Source organism: Aethalodelphis obliquidens, unplaced genomic scaffold (genome assembly GCF_003676395.1).
Source record: "Aethalodelphis obliquidens isolate GAN/ISIS:26980383/991018 unplaced genomic scaffold, ASM367639v1 scaffold24, whole genome shotgun sequence".
NCBI lineage: Eukaryota > Metazoa > Chordata > Mammalia > Artiodactyla > Delphinidae > Aethalodelphis > Aethalodelphis obliquidens.
Window position 1 is genome coordinate 21,364,911 of NW_020837968.1, and position 21,271 is coordinate 21,386,181.

The 21,271-nt window shown below is 43.5% G+C and overlaps 1 protein-coding gene across 1 annotated transcript in view; it reads right to left on the reverse strand.

Moving 5' to 3' along the window:
- KIF26B (kinesin family member 26B) overlaps positions 1 to 21,271 on the reverse strand; it is a 499,134-nt gene that overhangs the window by 156,150 nt on the left and 321,713 nt on the right. The gene's annotated exons all lie outside the window — the stretch shown is intronic.

A 21,271-nucleotide genomic window follows, 5' to 3' on the forward strand; every position in this document is an offset into this window, starting at 1 on the left:
TTCTCTTAAAGAAGCCCCTAATTCTGATTGCAGCTAAACGGTTCTCTCTTCTTCCTCCGAGTGCCTGGTGGTAGCCCCTGACTGCAACCGAGTGAACCCAGGGAGCTGCCCAATCACTTACACGGCAGAGCGACACCACAGCATTGCACGGTCCTGCAGCTGCGATCTACAAAGAATTGTTGGTTTTCCACAAACACTCAGCTTAAGCATGAATAAAGCTGGCCATCTTTGGGGATACACAGCACCTATTAGGTTAATCATTCCATAACTTCTGGTATAAACTCAAACGTGAGAGACCTTATGAATTTTTTAGGAACTCTAACACCTTGTAAAATCCAAACCAGTCTGAGGAAGAAGCACGTGGTGACCACTCAAGGCATACTGTGGACGTGACTGTGGAAGAAAAACACACACCCCAGCACAACGGGAAATACAAACCAAACGGTTTTAGAAACATAACACCCAAACAGAATAAACTCCAGCCAAGGTGTAGGGTTCTGAGACTAGGCGTGGCTCAGGTGGAAAACAGGCTTTTATGTAGGGTGGTCTTTCACCACAAAATGCAGTTCATGGGCAAGTGCAAGGGGTGATACAGTCAGAATCCACAAAGGGGGCAGAGGACGCAAACAGAAAGGTGAGAGGGAAGGTGACGCATCGTTAATAACATTGATTGTTCACATCACATCTTCCATCGTTCAAGTGTTCTGCGACACCTAAAACATGACCATCTTATCATAGAGAAGAAGGGAAAATCAGGCAAGGGCATTTCACAGACTGTAACATACTCACTTCTGGGTTCATTCTTGGTGTTTTTCACACTATACTCATGTTCTAAGAATTCCAATTTCCTTACCAAAGGTTATTAAACATTTTAGCTGCTGCTTAAAACAAATGGGCTACCGTGACTTTATTCTACACATCAAAACCTTACAATCCATCCTGTGTTCTTACCAATTGCATAACAGGTCATAAGCAAAGCAGGCCAAAAAGATTAAATCAGCATCGTTTGCACCCCTTTCCCCCCAACTTCCATCTTAATATCTGAATCTTAAGCTCTGGACTGGTTAGTTTTAATTTTGTGTCAGTAATTGCCGTGCTTTTGACAAATCCCCTGAGCTACAAAATGGCCACTGAACAAATACAGCAAAGAGAATTACCACTTCAAAGCTTAATTTTCCTTAGCTGTAAAACTGAACATCTATTTCACAAGAGTGAAATATAGAGGAATGGGATGCATGAGGAGTGACAGATTGTGATGGAATGATACCCGCACAGTCCCAACGCCATGTGCCAAACTTAGGGACCTCTATGGTGGCTCTACTGTAGGGTGATGAAAAATGAAGACACTAAAAGGAGATTTCCACCATGCTTTCTTTTCCCAAACAGCAAAAAGAAAAACCTAGGAGTCATTTTTTCTCGTGCTTTCTTTGTCACGCTTCCTGATGCTGTCCCTCTAAAATGAAAGGTGAAGTGGAATTGTTCAGCGGCTGGTCTGGCGCATCTCTTGGCAGTTTTCCTTATTCTGTGAGATTCTCTCCCTGAACAAACAGTGGCTCCTCCAAAGGTGGGTGTGGGCATCGCATGCTTCTGACACTCACGCCTCTGCTCAGCAGCCCCTTACTGCTTTCAAGTCAGGACGCCTATAGGCAAAGGAGAGTTAGAAAGAAGGCGGAAGATGATGATCTGCTAGGAACCGAAAGGTGGCGTTTAATCCATTCACGTTAGGATTCTTTTGGATGGTGGCAAAAGGACCAAGGAGCTGCTGTGGGTTCCCGGTCCAAATGTGGAGACAGAGAGGAGGAGTGACACTCAAAGGCAGCTCAGAAGAGGTAGTAGCCTGCTGGCTTCTTTTTTCCTTTTTCTTATATCTGCTACCCATGCCCACTTACTCTCCCCACATAGACCCTGCAGAGGAGGAAGTGAGGGTCCTTGAAATGAAAGTATATGAAGGACATTCCCAAGAACAGCAATCCAGTGCTCTATTCCCCCCTCTCTCTCCCTCTCTCTTTCCTATAACATCACAATTTCACTGTATTACCGCATCATTCCCAAAGGCATATAAACATGCTATTATTTCTCCCACCTCAGAAAAGAAAACACAAGCCCTTCTCTTCATTCTTCTTACCCAGCCAGCTACTGCTCTGTTTCCTGCTCATTTTTGCAGCAAAACTCATGGAAAGTGTTGTCTATACTTGCTTTCTCTAGTTCATCTCCTCCCTTTGCCTATAAGCTCATTGCAGTCAGGCATGTGGTCCATAGCTCCTCTGAAACAGCTCTTGTCAAGGCTGTGAATGACCTCCACGATTGCTAAATGTCATGGTTCTGAGCCCCACCTTACCTGCCCAATCAGAGCACTGACGAGATCCTTCTACTATTTTATACTTTCTTCTTTAGGTGCCAGGACATCTATGGTGACAGATGTTAACTAGACTTATTGTGGTGAGCACTTTGCAATTTACACAAATATACAAATCTCGATGTACACCTGATGCTAATATAATGTTGTATGTCAATTATACCTCAGTAAAACAAAACAACAACAAAAACACACTAAAACGATTCTACTCAGATATCCAATAGGTATCGTAAACTTGCATCTCTAAAGCTAAATTCCTGATCTTTTCCTAAAAAGCTGTATGCCTTTAGCTTTCCCTATTTCAGAAAATGGCAATTCCATCCTTACAATGGCCCAGACATCTTTGCCTCCTCTTTTTCTCACACCAAACATCCAATCCATCAGGAAATCTGTTGGCCGTAATTTCGAAATAGACCTATGATCTAACCCTTCTCACCACCTTTACTGATATTGTCTTAGTCTGAGCCACTAACCTCTCTTGCCTGGATTACTGCAGTAGTCTCCTAACTTGTCTCTCTTCTTCTGTTACCTTCCCTGCCACCTCCCACTGCACTGGCCCAATCTATTTTCCACACAGTTGCCAGACTGATTCTTTTAAAACATAACCAGACAAGACCCTCCATTTTGCTTCTCATCTCATAGTAAAAGCCAGAGTAACTACAATGGCCTATAAGGCCTTCCGTATATCTTCCCTCATATCTCCCAGACCACCTTTCCTACTACTCTTTTCTTCAGTTACTCTGCTCCAGCCATAACAGCCTCCAAATACTCCTGGTACGCTCCCACCTCAGGGCCTTTGCACAGGCTCTTGCTTCAGCCTGGAATGCTCTGCCCTAGATAGAGATAGGCATACGGCTCCCTCCCTTACCTCCTTTAAATCTTCATTCAGATGACACCTTATCAATGAACCTACCCTGCACACCATAGCAGACTGTAAGATGGCTGCAACAACATGTATCCCCTCCCACATGCTCTTCTATGACATGAAATTGACACTTCTCCATTGAGAGGTGGAATCTATTTTCCTTCCCTTTGAACCCAAGCAGAACTCTGAAATTGCCTTGACCAACAGAATATGGTGGGAATGATGTTGTATGGTCTCCAGGGTTAGGTCATAAAAAGCAATATGGCTTCTACCTGTCTCTCTCACCCCTGGCACTCAGCTTCCACATCACGAGAAGGCCCAGGCCATGTGGAAAAGGCCATGTAGAGAAGAACTGAGGACTCCAGTGAACAACCAGTGTCAACTACCAGACATGTGAGTAAATGAGCCTTTAGATGATTCCAGGTGCCACCCTTCAAGTCTTCTGGCTGAGGCCCAAGGCATCGTGGAGCAGAGGTAAGACATCCCCATTCTGTCTTGTCAGAACTTCTGAACTCCAGAAACCATGAGAGGTAATACACCATCATTGCTGCTTTAAAGCCACTAGGTTTGGCGGTAGCTGGCTACATGGCCACCTACTCCCCATCTCCTAATTTCACTTGCCCTGCATGCCTTACCCACCCACCCTCCCCATCATGGCACTTATATCTTCTAACATAGTAGATGATTTACTTAGTTATCAGGTTTATTGTTTATTGTCTGTTTCCTCTCTAGAATGTAAGTTCCAACAGGGCAGACTGTCATACCTGCGTGTTGAATGACGTGAATAAAGATTGAAGGAACTGGGAACATTTAGCCTGGAGAATATAAACCTGGAGAAAGGGGAAGGAAGAGTTTTTCTAAAAAACTGTCTTTAAAAAAATGAATAAATAACATGTAGCAGGAAGTATTTTTCAAGCAATAATGCCAGATAACTTCATAGGCCATCATTTTGCATCTCAGAAAACTTTGTGAGGAAAATAATAATAGTACTCCCATTTAACAGACAAAGAAATGAGTCTTAAAGAGTTAAATCCAGATTCCTTGGACTATCTGACCTGAATTTGAACATCCAGCTGCTTCAGATACTAGGTAGATAATAGGCAAGTTACTTAAATTCTGATAATGTTTATAATGTGTGTAAAGGGCCTAGCATAGCACCTGGCATATAGTTGGCATTCAACAATACCATCATCATCAATATTATTATTACACATATTATTATCAAGCCTCAGTTTCTGCATCGTAAGATAGAGCAAAAATATTTTCTACCCTTATAGACATTTTGTGAAAATTAAATAAGAGTGCAGGTAAAGGGTTTAGCACACAGGAAGTACTTAATAGATGGTACTTTGGAGGAATATAATACGTGGTGGAGCTGAGACTGAACCTAGGTCTCTGTTCCCCATATTGCTTCAGATCATCTCTGAATAGGCAGCAAAACAGGCAGGTGAAACGTAAAGGCATTTGGGGATTTATAAGTGAAAGGGGCATCTTTCTAAAAATTGGAGTAATCCATTAGTGATGGGTCTGCTTCATGAAATAGCTTTTGTCATTGAAAGTGTCCAAGTAGTAGCTACAAAACCATTTACAGGGACTGTCAGGGAGATGAAAGCATGCATTGGGAACATCAGATAGTTTCCAAAATCTCTTCCAATGCAGTTTCTGAAATGATTCCTGGAACCTCTATTTCATTTAGGGAAGCCTCTGTTGGCTTCAATGCAGAAAAATAGGAATACAGTAAATTATTTGGAGAATACATAAAAAATTACTCTCTTCTGAAAACAGGTATATAAGATAAATACATTAGAAGAATTCTAGAATTTAGAAATCAGTAGAAATCACATTTTAGAGCCATATAGCGTATAAGAACATTTTATTTTAATATTGACATCATCATCACCAACTGTTTGATCTCTATTTTATATGTTCCGATTTCTTGGAAGTCAGCATCTTCTGATCTTTTCATATAGTACTTCAATGACACGCAGACAGGAGAAGGTTGAAGTACAGAAATCATTCATGTATAATTGTATTATTCAGTGACATAAAGAAGAAGCAATCGTGAAAGAATTGAAAAGGAAAAGACATTTGGGCTAGAAGTGTATTTTGTGTTATTAATGCCTTACACAAGTTTTCTTCATAAGGAAAGGGACAGATGAGTGGGTTGTCTTGTAAGATTTTAAACAACAAAAAATTAACCTAAAAAACTATTATAAGTAATATTCACTTGTCTCATTCCTACCATGGACAGTATCACATATTTCCTAGAGCTATTCATCCCTGCACACATCTTTAAATATCCATGGGCTTCATCTAATTCTCTGAACCTTATTTCAAGAAAAAAAGGTGGCCTCCCTAGCAGGATGAAATTAATATTCACTAAGCTCCTATAAAGGAAGTGATGCCATGCTAAAGCAGTATCAGACTTGTGAGGAGAGGAGCAATGATGTGAACCTGGAAAGAATTTAAACCTAGTGAGCTCAGATTTTTGCTCTGGGCTCTACCCTTTCTCTCCATTGCCTTACTCATCTCATATAGGAGACAATTATCCTAACACATCTATGTGATGCCATCTGAATTCAGGAATCAGTTTAGAATTGAGATGACCTTCACATGGGACAGTTCCTTGTGCTCATTGGCCAGATCTACCTGGATTTAAAAGAAAGAGGCAGGGCTTCCCTGGTGGCGCAATGGTTGAGAGTCCGCCTGCCGATGCATGGGACATGGGTTCGTGCCCTGGTCCGGGAAGATCCCACGTGCCGCGGAGCGGCTGGGCCCGTGAGCCATGGCCATTAAGCCTGCGCGTCCGGAGCCTGTGCTCCACAACGGGAGAGGCCGCAACAGTGAGAGGCCCGCGTACCGCAAAAAAAAAAAAAAGGCAAATAATTATCTAGTAAATTTAATTGGTTAGGTGGGAGAGAGTCTTAGGTCGCCATTATACAGATCAGAGGGGAAACTTTTGGGGCTTTTCTGACTTTTCTTTTTTTTTTTTTGCACTTGTGTGATAGACTATTTGACCTTGCATTTTCAGAAATACGGAGTGTTTCAACGGAAAGCGCTTCATTCTAAGTGCATCCCATGAGACTTAAGTTGGGGGTCTAGCACCCTTAGTGTATAGGGATTGCTAATACATTGACCTAACAACATTTTAAGAATTATTAGCTTCATGAAGAATAGAACTTTCGGGGCTTCCCTGGTGGCGCAGTGGTTGAGCGTCTGCCTGCCAATGCAGGGGACACGGGTTCGAGCCTTGGTCTGGGAAGATCCCACATGTCACGGAGCAACTAGGCCCGTGAGCCACAACTACTGAGCCTGCGCGTCTGGAGCCCGTGCTCCGCAACAAGCGAGGCCGCGACAGTGAGAGGCCCGCGCACCGCGATGAAGAGTGGCCCCCGCTCGCAGCAACTAGAGAAAGCCCTCACACAGAAACGAAGACCCAACACAGCCAAAAATAAATTAATTAATTAATTTTTAAAAATGAGTATATGTATCTCTAGGGTTAAGAAGATGTAAAAAAAAAAAAAAGAACTTTCCTTAGGGAATATCAGGCAGTATAGTCGTTTTTTAAGAATTCTCTATCCTTTAAAAAATTCTATGTACCATGTGTTGCTGACCACGTCCTGAAAGCATTTCATCCTGTCTGAGGGGGGTGTTCGACTGTGAGATGCTTGGATAGGTGGGTAAAAGGTTTATAAAAATTAAGAGGTCATGCAAGCTCTACTAAATGGGACCCCGGCGATTGATTGGTGAGATATTAACTGAAAAACTGCTCAAGAGGAGGGCAGGGTAAGGCCCTCAGAACCGCCACATCTGCTGCCCACAGAGGGTCCTGACCCAGGAGGGGGATGAGAGTGGTAAAATTGCCACCGTCAGCAGGTAAAAGACAATCCAGGCTGCAATTTAACGTGACAGTGGCCGGGCTCCAATGGCTTATGTGCCATGATAAAATATTTCAATGCTCTGAGGATTGAGACTGTCTGATAATAAGCAATGACGTGACAGATCACAGCAGCTCCCAGGAAATCCATGGGGTCAGTGACACAGGGGTAGAAGAAAATAAAACGGATTATAAATAGCGAGGATATATGACAAGAGCCAGTGGTCTGAGGCAAAGCGTCTGGAAACAATTAAGATATCCATCTATATGGAAAAAAATACCAGTTATGCTTCACTTTGAAATAACACCTATTTAAAAGTATTCTGGCACTGCCATGAAGCATGTTAGTCATTTTGGAAACTCTCCAAACAGGGAATAAAGAGCGTCCTCCTTCACCTTTCCATTTTCTAATTGGCTGTCACTGAGGTCATTTCTGTGTCTCCAGAGACAGAAAAGCATATGGGTCTTGGGGTTTTTCTGATTTTTATGTAAATGATCCATTTCATTAGTGTAGGAAGGTAATTCATGACATGACTTCAAATAAAATGTTTACTGCTAGGAGACAAAACATGGCTGACCGTTAACCTCAAACAATATTGTGTTAAAACACTACCGCCAGACACTATTATACTTTGAAAACGGATGGATTTTTGCAACTTACTGCACAGCATTAACCCATAGTGATAATCTCTATGAATTTTCCCTTATTCTTCTCTTAAAAATGTACCCATTCATCAAAGCTTCTACAAGTTGCCCTCATCAGCTACTTCAGGCCTCAGCAATTGGTCTTGAGAGTCTATGTCTTATGTTGTAACACTTAATGAGATGCTGCTTTGCAGTGTGGTCTTTCCTTCTGGGTGCCATTAGTGTTGCCTCCATCACTGAATTATCAACTCACTGAAGGTCCATACGTGTTTCCTTTCTTCTGCAGCTTATTTCCTGCCCCATAGCTTTGTACCTTTTTGCAAAGTGCGCACCCACTCAAGCCTTCTTAATCGATCTCGCCTTTGGAGTTACACCAACATATGCAAAGTCCCAAGACTATGTATCTGGAGTTCTAGAAATGCTTAGACCTTGGAATGTTTTACTCTTTCTAAAGCATTTTGCACACATTGTCACATCCATCACACTCAGCCCTATGAGGCAAGCAGAGAAGGTGTTTGTACCATAAATTACAGATTTAAAAAGCAATGAAGGCACAGAAGTTACCTGATTTTATCCACAGTCACAGGACTAGTGGTCTTCATACCTGGGATCTAGGATTTGTGTTTTCTGCTTTAGACTCAGGGTCGGTCTACCACTTCATGCTGTTATGCAATTTGATACATAAGAGCAGTTATTTAATTTTGTTTGGGCAACATAAAACCAAATGATAATCACTTGCCTAAAAATGAAGACAGAAAAAGCAGTTACATATTTTTGTATGTAACTCAAATCAAATCATATATAAGCATTTACCAATTACTGATCCAGTTGCTTAGCAACATACCTTCACATCACAGGAGGAAAATGTCTCAGCTGAGTGAGTCAGGTCATGCCCAGAATTAGGATGTGAAAGGCAAATTATATGAAAATGCTTTCTCTGTTCCTATAGTCCCAACCCGGAGGGAGTCCTTGCATGACAGTTACAATACAATAGCTACCACCACCAGGCACCATTCTAGGTACCATCCTCCACCGCCTCATGACTCTCCCTCTACAGACACAAAAAGAATGCTGGAAGCTGCTGAGAATGCAACACAATGTTCTGGAAACTCAATCAATCAATCAATACTTATTGAACGACAACTATATACAAAAGAACTATGCAATCCGTAGGCTATGCACGTCACTCAAGTCATCTCTGAGTCACACCGCAGCTGCTCTGTGTTCAAGAATCTACTCCTAAATTGTGGCAATGAGAAGAATCCACACCACCCAACATTACTGAGAACTTTCTACTGGCTCTCCAGCAGCCGAGAAAGAGAAGCTTGGAGAAGCTGGAAGCTTTCCCTGAACTGCTCACCATTCACTCATGCCTAGCGGTACAAAAAAAGTAAAAAGCAAAATTTGAAAACCATACTGTTGGTGAATATAGCTAATCCATTCGTTTCTGGATTTTTCATGGCCCAAGTGAGAAGGCAAAAACAACGGGATGAAAAGGAGCCCATTCATAAGCTAATTTTTTTTTTTTACAGAAGCTATTCAAAGTAAAATCTTCTCCTTTGCTGAAAGTCAGGTTCCTAGGAAAGTGTTTGCTGAGACAAGCTCCTTATGTGAAAAGAGAAACACTTTCATACACACAATGAAGCAGGAGATATTTAATAATAAAAGAATTAGCCATTGGCATGGAAGGCTAAACAAGAGTACAGAGCATGAATCTGTTATTTCCTGGCTGTGGAAATCTGGATTTTAGGAACACTAAATAAACACTGTGTCTGTGGCAGAATCTATGACCTGCCAAGGCGCTTTGTCTCCGTCTCTCTGATGCTCTGGTTTCTCAGGGCTCAGGTAAGTTTCCTCGGTGTCTGCTGGGATTTGGAGCATTTTAAGAAAGACTCTTCCACTTGTCTTGCCAGGGGTTAAGCCCTTTCAGCTCATTATACAGCAGCTGCTCAGTACTCTGTGGTCTCCCAAGCTCTGTTCACCTCGGGCCGCGTGGCAGCGGGATACCAGACGTCGCGGCTGATCTTGGCAGCTACGTTTAATATTTCATGTGACGGGGGCTTTGAGGGAGCGCCTTCACTAATGGCCAAGACGCCATCTGCAGGAGGCTGGGTTCCAGGGCCCAAGAGGAGGTTCCCAACGAACTCCTAACGAACTTGATCTCATCCAGAACTTGACAAGTTGGGGCTGCACTCTTTTGGCAGCCTGGGGACACCTGGGCCTTCTTTTTCTATTTCCGTGTGTCCGGCAAACCTAGTAAGTCAGACCCGAACACTGCCGAGACAACCAGCTCTGGTCAAGCCCTAGAGGAAAACACGTCAGAAACTGGGAAGTTCTGTCTCTGAGCATCAGTGACCTCAGAAAAATGCAACTTGCTTCAGGCCTCATCAACCTTTCATATTTTAAGAGAGAGCACCCCACTCTTTCAAGGACACTGGAGGATAGAATAAACCAAAATTTATTCTCATTTGATGTGTAATATAAAAGTCTAAAGGAACATACTGCTGATTTGTAAGCTGCCTTTGATGCCATGTGACATACACTTCAGCTCGTGACTCCATAGCTGATAGCTTCTTTATTTCATTACTTGTCTCCACGCAGACATGCAAGGCTACACTTCCTTCCTGCCTGCTGATCTGGCGCGGTAGACTCCAACTCCGACACTCCTAAGGACTTTACCGAGTAGGGAAAAAGCAGAACGGGCGCAGAGGTCTGGAGGTGCGCCTCCAGGGCACTCTGCTTGAAGGGTGTTGACTACAGATGCCCTGGATAAGGTCACATGAGGGTAAAGCACAGGGCAGGCACACTGCCCCATCCCTGTGGGACACAGCCTTGCCTGCTGTCTGACCTGGTGACAGTGGTCAGGCACCTGATTTGAGGACTCAGCTCCAGCTGTGCTCCAATTCTCCCCACTCCTGATACCGCTCTATAGCCTGTGACAAACCCTGGTCTTGGTCATCCCAGACTCCTAACCTGGCTTCCTGATCGCCTACATCTTGGCTTCTGTTTGCCCACTTGAGTTCAGCTTAGAAGCCTTCTGCCCCAGCCTGGATGGATCTCCTTGTCTTTCTTCCTTATTTGCACTAAGGTCCTCATGCACCTTTCCCTGTGCCAACTGACTGTCTGGCCATCAGTCCCTTCTGACCAGATGCTCCCTGCTGCAGAGCTTTAGGTCCCTGGCCTGATCTGCCCAACCCGAGCCTGCTTAGTACCAGAGAAACCAGGGCACTTCTAACCTCCTCCAGAGCCAGAGCTTTGCAAACTGGGCTCAGTGAATAAATTAAAAGAACTGTAGGGCTTCTCTGGTGACGCAGTGGTTAAGAATCCACCTGCTAATGCAGGGGACACGGGTTCGAACCCTGGTCCGGGAAGATCCCACATGCCACGGAGCAACTAGGCCTGTGCACCACAACTACTGAGCCTGCGCTCCAGAGCCCGCGAGCCACAACTACTGAAGCCCATGCACCTAGAGCCCGTGCTCTGCAACAAGAGAAGCCACCGCAATGAGAAGCCCGCGCACCGCAAAGAAGAGTAGCCCCCGCTCTCCACAACTAGAGAAAGCCCGGGCGCAGCAACGAAGACCCAACACAGCCAAAAATAAATAAATAAAGTTAAAAAGAAAAGAGAACAGTAAACACCTAAGCCACCAGACCCAAGTCAGTGCAATTGTAAGTTTAAAAATCCATCCCCAAAAAGTTGGTTCGGATTTTTTGTAGTTAATTGTTAGTACTGCTGTCTTTCACGGACATTAATAATTGAGAATTGGCTGGTCTTCTTGAATGGAATTGATAAAAACCATGTATCTACAATCTAGGTATTTCAGTTGCTTATAAATAAAGACAGAGAAAAAGACAATCATAGGCTAATTAAAGCCCATTCCTTGTGGAATGCCAGTGTCTGATTTTTCTGCAGAGAAACAACTGTCCATAATATATGTATGGATATCTACTACATTGCAAGAAATAGCCCAGTAAAATTATGATTCCTTCAAGGAATACGCATATTCTAGATAATGTGATTTCAAGAATCTAATGAATCTAATGTTCTTTTCATTCCATCATGTGGCCTTTTAGATGCTAACGCCAGTAGTTTCTAGTTAAATCATTTATACATATGCTAATGTAATGTTCAAAGGAAGAAACTGCACGATCTACCGTAAACAGAGAGCCCATTTAAAAGCAAAGGGTAACCACTAATTCCCTAGTTTTCCTTAATATTTACCTTCCTTAGCTGTTTGGTAGAAAATTACCTTGAAAAGCATAAGAAACTGAAAAGCAGTTGTGTTGTTCACTTTTAATGTCTTTATTTTCAAAGAAACAGTGCTTTATTCTCATTTTTCCCATGCTTTGATCATGTAAAATTAAAAACTGACATGAAATTACATACTTCAGATATAATTTGCTGCCTGAAGCAGCGAGCTGCTATCAAGGTGTGATGGCTAGAAATGGACCGCGGTTGCAAAGAAAACAAAGCCTTTAATCCATAACTCTTTGCTCAATACCTGTAGCTCTCTCAGAGCAAAGCTAATTAATTGTCAATGCTGGGTGACACACTCTGTGGTTTGGGGGCTTCTTGGTTAATTAAATTTGAATGGAAGCTCTGTTTGCTAATGGAAGTAATTTCTTTTTTCCCCTTTAATATCAATATTTCTTTTTATTTAACAAATTATTTAGTATAGTTGAAATCTGAGGAAATCATTAAGTAAGTTATTTCCAAGAACAATTTGTAAGGGGTCTCTGCATTAAAAAGATATGAACCAGACACAGCAGTGGCTCAGAATGCCTGCCCCCATGCCCTCTATTGCAAGGCTGCGCAGCCCCAGATCCAGGGCAATCTTTTAGACTGTCGGTACCTCAGCAGCCCCACTAGAGGGAGAGAGGTAGAAACTCACAGCCCCGCCCCTCCTGTTTACTTTACTGGCAGGTCACTTGGGAGGAAGTCTGTGCAGATCCCTGAAAAACATGGCAACAGCACACTGCAATAGAGTGCACTCCTCATAGACACATTCAAAGGCTGGGAAGCAGAGGAAAGGAGGCAGCTTCTGTTTTCAATAAAGTCGAGAGCAGACGGCCTAGGTGAGAGATTGCTCCAGAGCAGAATAACTTGTGAAAGTAGGACGGATCTATAGTAATCACGGCCTATTAAGACTCTAGGGGGTGGCAAAAAGGAAGGAAATTCTGACATGTGCTACAACATGGATGAACCTTAAGGACGTTACGCTTAGGGAAAAAAGTCAGGCACAAAACGACAAATACTGTCTAATTCCTCTTATATACGGTACCTAGAGTAGTCAAAGTCCTAGAGACGGAAAGTAGAATGGTGGTTGCCAGGGACTGAGGGAAGCAGGGAATGGGGAGTTACCGTTTCATGTCTAGAGTTTCAGTTTTGCAAGATAAAGAGTTCTGGAGATGGATGGTGAGGACGCTGCATAACAATGTGAATGGACTTAATACGACTGAACTGCACACTTAAAGATGGTTAAGATGGGTAAGTTTATGTGTACTTTACCACAGTAAAAATTTTGTTTAGATATTAAAAAAAAAAACAAAAAGGACTATAGGGGCTGGTTCGTTCCTGGGGTTCAGCACCAAAGAAAAAAATCAATAAAACTATAGGGGCAATTTTTTTTGTGACTTTGCATCAAAGCTGCTAACAAAGACCTACGCTTTACTTTTCGATGGATGTACTTGCTTATTTGATTATTTCTGCACAAGCAAGGCAGTTATGCTATGAAGTAGCCTGGGACGGGAACAGGAAGTAGGACTGGATGCCCATCTCCACTGCCAGGACGTGGACCCGACCATTAAGAACGGATGCTCTCCACCGCTCCCATTCCACTCTTGCACTTATTCTCTCTAACACTGTGCCTGGGATTGTCGGGGTCTGGACATGCACGCGTGTGTGTGTGCGTGTGCGTGTGCATATGTGTACGTGTATGGGGCATGGGTAGGGAGGAAGAAGGCAGGAAGAATACTAAAGAAATTAAATAATATAGAATAATAAAAAAGATAATGCAGTGGATTCCTCCCAAGTAATCCACATCTCTCTCAGCTGAAGTCTTTAATACATTCTTCATAGTCACTTTTTTGTCTTGTAGCGAAAAAAAGTATTTTTGAAAACAATTATCAAACAATTAACAATTAAACTGGTATAAAAATTATTTTGAAATAAATTGTAGGCAATAGACAAATGTGTCAAAATACAACAAGGATTTGGTCCAAAGGTCCTGGTTAGCTCCGTAAAGAAACCTGAGCCGCGCCAAACTGCACATTTAACTATTGGTTACTTTCGTGGGCCTGTTATTTTTAGGTGAAACTTAAAACGGGTAAAGTTAAATTTTTTATGCTGTGGTTACTCTTAGTTATTAGAATCCTAAGTTAAATGATCATTTTTTTTTTTTTTTTTTTTTTTGGTGCGCGGGCCTCTCCCCTTTTTGGCCTCTCCCCTTTTGGAGCACAGGCTCCGGACGCGCAGGCTCAGCGGCCATGGCTCACGGGCCCAGCCGCTCCGCGGCATGTGGGATCTTCCCGGACCGGGACACGAACCCGCATCCCCTGCATCGGCAGGCGGACTCCCAACCACTGCGCCACCAGGGAAGCCCTGATCACCATTTTTGCAGAATTTGGAGCGTGATGACATCCAGCACCCATGTAAGTTTAAAGTACCATCTCAACTTACGAACACATATCACAACATTCCAGGCTCTTTCATGCCTATGATTTAAACAGGCCTCAAAGAGTCTCTGCGTGGAGAAAAGACTTATGTAAAGGAAGTCGTGTGATTCAATACATGCTCCAACAAACATTGATTTAGCATTAAGTACTTTAGTATTTCAGAGTTCGCTCAAGAGGCAGAAAGGAGAAACAGTCCAGAGTACACACTGCGCAGCCAAGTTGGCTGGGTTCAGATCTTCTGTCTGACACTCACAGCTCTGCAACTTTCCTCAAGTTCCTTGACCTTCGTGTGCCACAGCTTCCTCAGCTGTAAAACAGGATGCAAGAGTGGCCACCTCGTGGGGTTGTTGTGAGATTGAAATGAATATACATATTCTTAGAACATATGTCTTCAAACCATTTCTGGACCATAGTGAACACCCAGTAAATGTCTGCTTGCTACAATTATTATTATAATAAAATATTAATGTGAAAGCTATATCTAAATGTTTCTTTTTAGAGATTCTTTCCCATAAGCTTCTTAAAATATAAATCATAAGAAGCAAGGTAAAAGAGATGCCTTGGCTTAAGCCCTGCTCCATTCTGAGTCAACTCAGAACACGGCCCACCAGGGCTTTCTGATGTGTTCAAGCCCTGGGCATCTTGAAGGGAAGTTTTGGTTGTGCTGTTGGCTGGGAGGGCCTTATTTATAGCAAAGAAAGGTCAGAAAAGAGGGCGATGTCAGTCGATAAATCGGGGTCTTCTACAACCTTAAATCAGATGTCAGGGAAATCTCCGTCAGTGCAGTTGCTTTGGCCTGAAAACCACCGGCTGAAACTAGATTCTTATATCAACCATGTGACAGAACGACCGGGGCAGGACAACCAATTTTCACCCTCACCAAGACACATAAGGCAGTGTCCTGGGGGCACTTAGAAAAATCAATACATATGCAAAACCAAAATACTGTGTTAAGGAAACTAACACAGTTGTTTAAACTGGCCCACAATTTAAACTGGGTGTAGACAGTATCATTTTCCTTAATGCACTGGAAATAAGTTGTCTCTGCTGCACAAAGGCTGATAGAACCAGACTGCCATGTCTCTCACACCAGCCAGGCACCTGCCAGTGTGGTCCCCAGTCAAGATGAGGGCTGGACCAAAAGCATGACTTGCCAATACTGCTTTTTACAATTGGCTGTGATTACTGCGTCTTCCTCATAATACTAAAAGTTCCATAAAGTCAGGAGCCATGTCTGTCTTTCCTACAATTGCGTTCCCAACATTGCCTGGTCCATAGTGAGCATTCCATAAACATGTATGTAAGGATGGATGGGTGGGTGGATGGATGGATGGACAGATGGATTGATAAGTGGATGGATGGATGGATGGATGGATGGATAAGTGGATGGATGGATGGATAAGTGGATGGATGGATGGATGGACAGAGGTGGCCCAAAGTTAATTGACACTAAAGAAGAAAGTCTGTCATCCTGTCTTCCTGATAGGGCAGCCCTATGGCCCTCACACGCTTCCCAGTAGAAAAGTTTGGAAACATTGGTCTAGGTGGAGGTGACTTATATTTAAGGATTTCTCCAGCCCAGAGGTTCTGCAAGGCTATGCATTGGGGCATATTTTGATATATTTACATTTCTAAATATCTTCCAAAACAAACTTGTCAGGTTACATTAACAGGTTCTTCATCATCTGTGGGAAAGATGATTATTTTTATTTTTAGGGGAACTAAAATAAAGTTCTATCTATTTCTTTTTAAAGACTTTGGCACAGTCTAACCTGAGAATTCCCAGATTCACCAGTATCTTTGCTTCTTTGACTCCATACCCACACCCTCACTCATCCTGCTGTGTTCCCTAAGGAAAGGCATATGGTCAGAGCTGGTGCTTAATTATCTCCTGCTCCCACGTAAGTTTCATGCAGGGCTTTTGTTTATTTCACTTCTTGCCAATAACGGTGGCTGGTACACAGTAGGTCCTCAATAAACACTGTAGAATGAATGAATGAATAAATAGACTTTGGGGGGTTTGTTTTTACATTTTGCTTGCTTCTTAAATGATGATAATCCATAAAATATTTTGTGGTATGGGATTTGGCAAGCTACCATGTTCATAAAACTAATAATTATCGTGTTCATTACTAGTCTGTGTCCAGCATTTGTTGTAGCAAGCCTTTGGGGGAGGGATGTTTCTGAAGTTGCCTGTTGACACAGATACCCTCACTGGGTTCTCATGAGTTAAAGGTTGTAGACTTCTGTTTCATAAGGTTAATTCCAAAGTCATTTGATTAGATGTTTCTTTTTTCCATTTCTGACCTTTAGAAAAGAAACCATTTGCTGCCAGACCAACAGGGGAGGGCTCTCTCTCTTTCCTCCAGAGGGGGCTCCAAGTCCACATTTCCTTGGCTTTTCCCTGGGGTAGCTCTCCTGAGGCCAGATGCCTTTAAATACAGCTCACATTCATCGCTAACTAACTGATGAATCTTTGATTTTTTTTTAGAAAAATAGATATTCGTCACAATCATATTTTCAAGGTAATTAAATCAATAATTTTCTTGTACTTGAATAATGTGTTCTTATTAGGCTGTCAACAAATGACAATTCAACAATTCAATTTTAATCCTGCTCTGCATTTCCCCAGGAAAACAAATATGGTGAAGTCAAACACTTAATTTTATCTAACTTTTCCCCCTTATTGAATGTTCAAAACTTCTTAAATAAAACAAATGTAAGTCTGAGTGAATATAGCAAATTCTCTATTTCAGGGCACAGTCATCCATTTTACTTGGAAATAAGTTTCCGTCTTCTGAACTTTAATAGCTCCCTTTCATTTTATTTTAAAAATAACTTCCCATTTGTATTCTTTACATCCGTGTCTTACCTCCTTACAAAGCTGTAAGCTCCTGGAGGATATAGCCGGTATCTTATCCAACTATTTATCCCCCATGTTGCAAGTGTGTTATGAACATTTGTGAATGAAAGAATGAATGCATATGTGGACCCAAGAGCGAGTACGTCAGAGTACGGTGGTTCTCACTAACTCTGCTCCCAGATACTTCGCACAGTTTCCTTTTGCAAAACACCATTCTTCAAAGATTTAAAAGCCAACAAAACACATGATCCCTAAGGGCTCTCCCAATGCTAAAGTGCTTCTGTAACCACTCTGATGCTTTGACTTACTGTTAAAAGCATCTAAAACATTGCCCCACCCTTCTTTGGGGTCTTAGAAGGCTCATTAGTATCTTTCCCACTACCATGAATTTGGGGCCTGTACCTTAGTAAAGTAACTGGTTAACAGGCAGGCTGCTTACTACAACTGTAAAAAGACTTTGAATTACCTGAAAGGTAATCCTGTACTTTTTTTTTTTGCGGTACGCAGGCCTCTCACTGTTGTGGCCTCTCCCGTTGCGGAGCACAGGCTCCGGACGCGCAGGCTCAGCGGCCATGGCTCACAGGCCCAGCCACTCCGCGGCATGTGGGATCTTCCCAGACCGGGGCACGAACCCGTGTCCCCTGCATCGGCAGGCAGACTCTCAACCACTGCGCCACCAGGGAAGCCCAATCCTGTACTTTTAATATAGATACTTTCCCAGTGACTTTTTCTGACTTTTCAAGTGAATTCAAGTTGTTTGGACTCAATCTCCTGTTCTCTCTCCTGAGCAGCTCTTCCTTTTCAAGCAATGATTTTTAGAAATGCATACACAGATATCATGAGTTAACCAGTAGTCTGAGACCACCCACCCACTCAGGCACAGAACCAAGGTTCTAAACACAGGGTGCGGCCATTCCTATACATCCTCTCCCTTGTATCAATACTACTTGACTCATGTTCTACTGTTTCCAATCAGCTGTGAAAATGTGATGTGATTTCGAATCTTGTCTGATACGAGTTGTTAATTCATCATCATTATAATCCCTATTTAATGGGATCTGTTACTAATCACTGCCTATTTTGAGACTCCAAAAACGATTTTGTTTTAACCATGTAATATGAAGATCATTTCGTGACACCCATGCACTTTCATGCTTCTGTGTATAAACGGAGACTCCAGCCAATTCCTGTCTAAAATGCCCTCCCCTCACTGCCACCTCCCTACTCATCCTTCTAGACTCAGCTCTAATGCCTGGGACTCCTTCCCTACCGCCCAAAGGAGAATTTATCCTTTTCTTCCATACGTTCTGATCGTATTTTGCCAATAGACCTACTCTGTGGCTTATCATATGGTGTATTACACTAGAATTAAGTTGTGTCCTAAGCACACCTCTCCTTGATCCACGTTTGAATCCCCCAAACTTACAAAGTGCTTATAACAGATTAGGCGCTCAGTAACTGTTTGTGTACCAAACAGCTGCTTCCCGCCCTGAATCTGAACTGCAGGCCTATATTTTAAAATGAGATATACATAGCGTAAACTACTGATTCGATTTTTATTAAAACTCCCAGTAGAGTTTGAAACATAATACAACAGAGATTGAAATTTGGACAGATTCGGTTACAGCTGCCAAAACCTAAATGCTGGCAACTATTTCTCCTGTCCCCATTTACACATTTAACCCTCTTCCTAGCCCAGGTGCAGAATTCTTCCCCACACTTAGTAATCAAAATACCCAGAGACAAAGCCCCCGATGGTGGGGCGGGGGGCGAGGACAGCAGCCATGGCGGGCAGCCATCAGCCCAGCCTCCCTCCCCACTCTCCACTCACCAGCTTTCAGCCCCCAGTATCTAGGGACAGGCTGGCAACTGGAACTTTGTGTTCAGCTGACTAGAATGTGCAAATGACAGTTTTGGCTGTCAAGGAGCTTATTACCTAAGCGAGGAGCTTACATATTTATGAGCTGACATCTCAGATTTGTGGCTTCGCAGTGTCCCTCAACTACCCTTTAGAGCAGCCAATAGGCATAGGAAGGCCTTGCAGGCTCATTACTTTACCCCACGTCTCCGCCCTCACACCAAGATACAGCAGGTGGCTCATTTGTGGAGACATCAAGGGTCAGAGGAAAGGGAAAAATGAGCCTACACAACTCCTGGGCTGGACCTGAAGAGGTGAATAATAGATCCACAGTGCACTCATTCTAATGGCAAAGGCAGCTGCAGCGGGGCTTTTCCATATATATATATATGAACATATACATCCCTACAGAGTTGTCTGTTAACACAGCACACCCGTGGACACGATCTCATGTCATCTCTGGCCCTCTTACGGCTCTGCATCAGGACTGGCCATTGGGAACGACTATTCCTGTTAAACATGCTTTCTCTTCTTCATGCAATAAAAAAAAAAATTTTCTGAAGGAAAAACAGACCTAACACCAAGGAAGAGCTGTTTTATCACGGGACAGAGTTCAAGCATTGCTCTGGGAAACCATAACCTCCAGCAAGAGGGCTCATGAAATGCAGCAAAGACCCACATATGGGGCTGGGATCCAAACTCAGGCTTGTCAGACGCCAGAGTCCTTGCTCTTTCCTTCCCTGCTCTTTCATGCCTCCATGATGAAGCTGAGGAAGTCGACGATGTTGATTTTCTGTGCCCCAGGACCCCTCTTCTTCCTCACTTCCCACCTCTGCTCTGAGAACCCCATTTCCCTCCTGCGTCCTCTGGGCGGCTGGGACCTGCCCCGCCCACTCATGCCCGGGAGAGTGAAGCCACACAGGGCTGCCCCCCAGGGGCTTGGGCTTTCAGAGCCTTATCTCTCCCTGTGGAATGAGAAGTTCGGTCGCTCACAGTTTCAAACATCAGAGCCTCTGGCCCACATAAAGCTTGTCCTGTTTCTATGACAAAGAATGGGTCCGTACTACGAGGACAGTACCGAAAAAGAATGCTTTTTTGTTCCACTAAAACTTATGCATCCTAGTACGAGAAACCAACTTAAAATACTAGTACTAAAGGTACACTGCGCCTCCTACAAACTTAAAACTAAAGGCCGTCTCTCATCAAAGCCTTTCACATACGTTCTTTCATTTTTTCTCCACTCGAGACCTACGACGGTGACGGCAGGGACCCTTCACTCATCCTTCTTTCACTCACGCATCCATTCCGCAAGTGTTTACGGAGCAGCGTCCTGGTCTTGACACCAAATGCACAGCTTCAGACAGAGGTGGTTACAGCGCAGTGGGGAAGGCAGGGGGGGCGAAGCCTTGCCGATGCGAGTGCCTTGGAATTGCAGAGGGGGGGCCCTGATCCGGCACAGGGGATCAGGGTAGATCTCATAGAGGAAAGAGAAGAAAGGAATTAACCAAGAACAGGAGCGGGGGAGGACAGCTGCCTGAGGGACCGGCATGCATCGAGGCATGGTGAGTGACAGAGTAACCTGTTCAGGGACAGAGAAGTGTTTCAGTAGGGACGGAGCACGGAGAAGGGGTGATACCTTCCTCAAGGTCACATGGCGATTACTGACAGAGCTGGGACTAAAACACCCAGGTCTTGACTCCTACCCAGTTCCCTTTCTGTCCTATCACACTGTCTTCCTCAGGATCCCCATCACTTAGGACGTGGGTCCTCTGTTGAAAGTGTCTGGCCGACAGGCCCACGGCTACCAGCAGAACACGAGGTCAGCGTCCTCCCAAGGATATGACCAGGCACTGTGCTAAGCCTGGTCATGTATCATCATTGAACTCTCGCAAAACCTGAGGAGGTAAGCTGTGCATGCATTTTACTGAGGCAAAGAAGAGACGCTTAGAGACGCTAAGTGATTTACTGGCCAATAGCTTAACTGTGCAGAGTAACTGTGGGTCCTGCTGAATTTAGCTGTAATCCAACAGCAGCTCTTCTTGGACTCCTAGAGGAAGGCAGCGACAGAAGGCAAGCCCTTCCTCCTTAGGAAAGCTTGCAGAGACATTTTTCACCCGGCAGATTCCTTCTCCA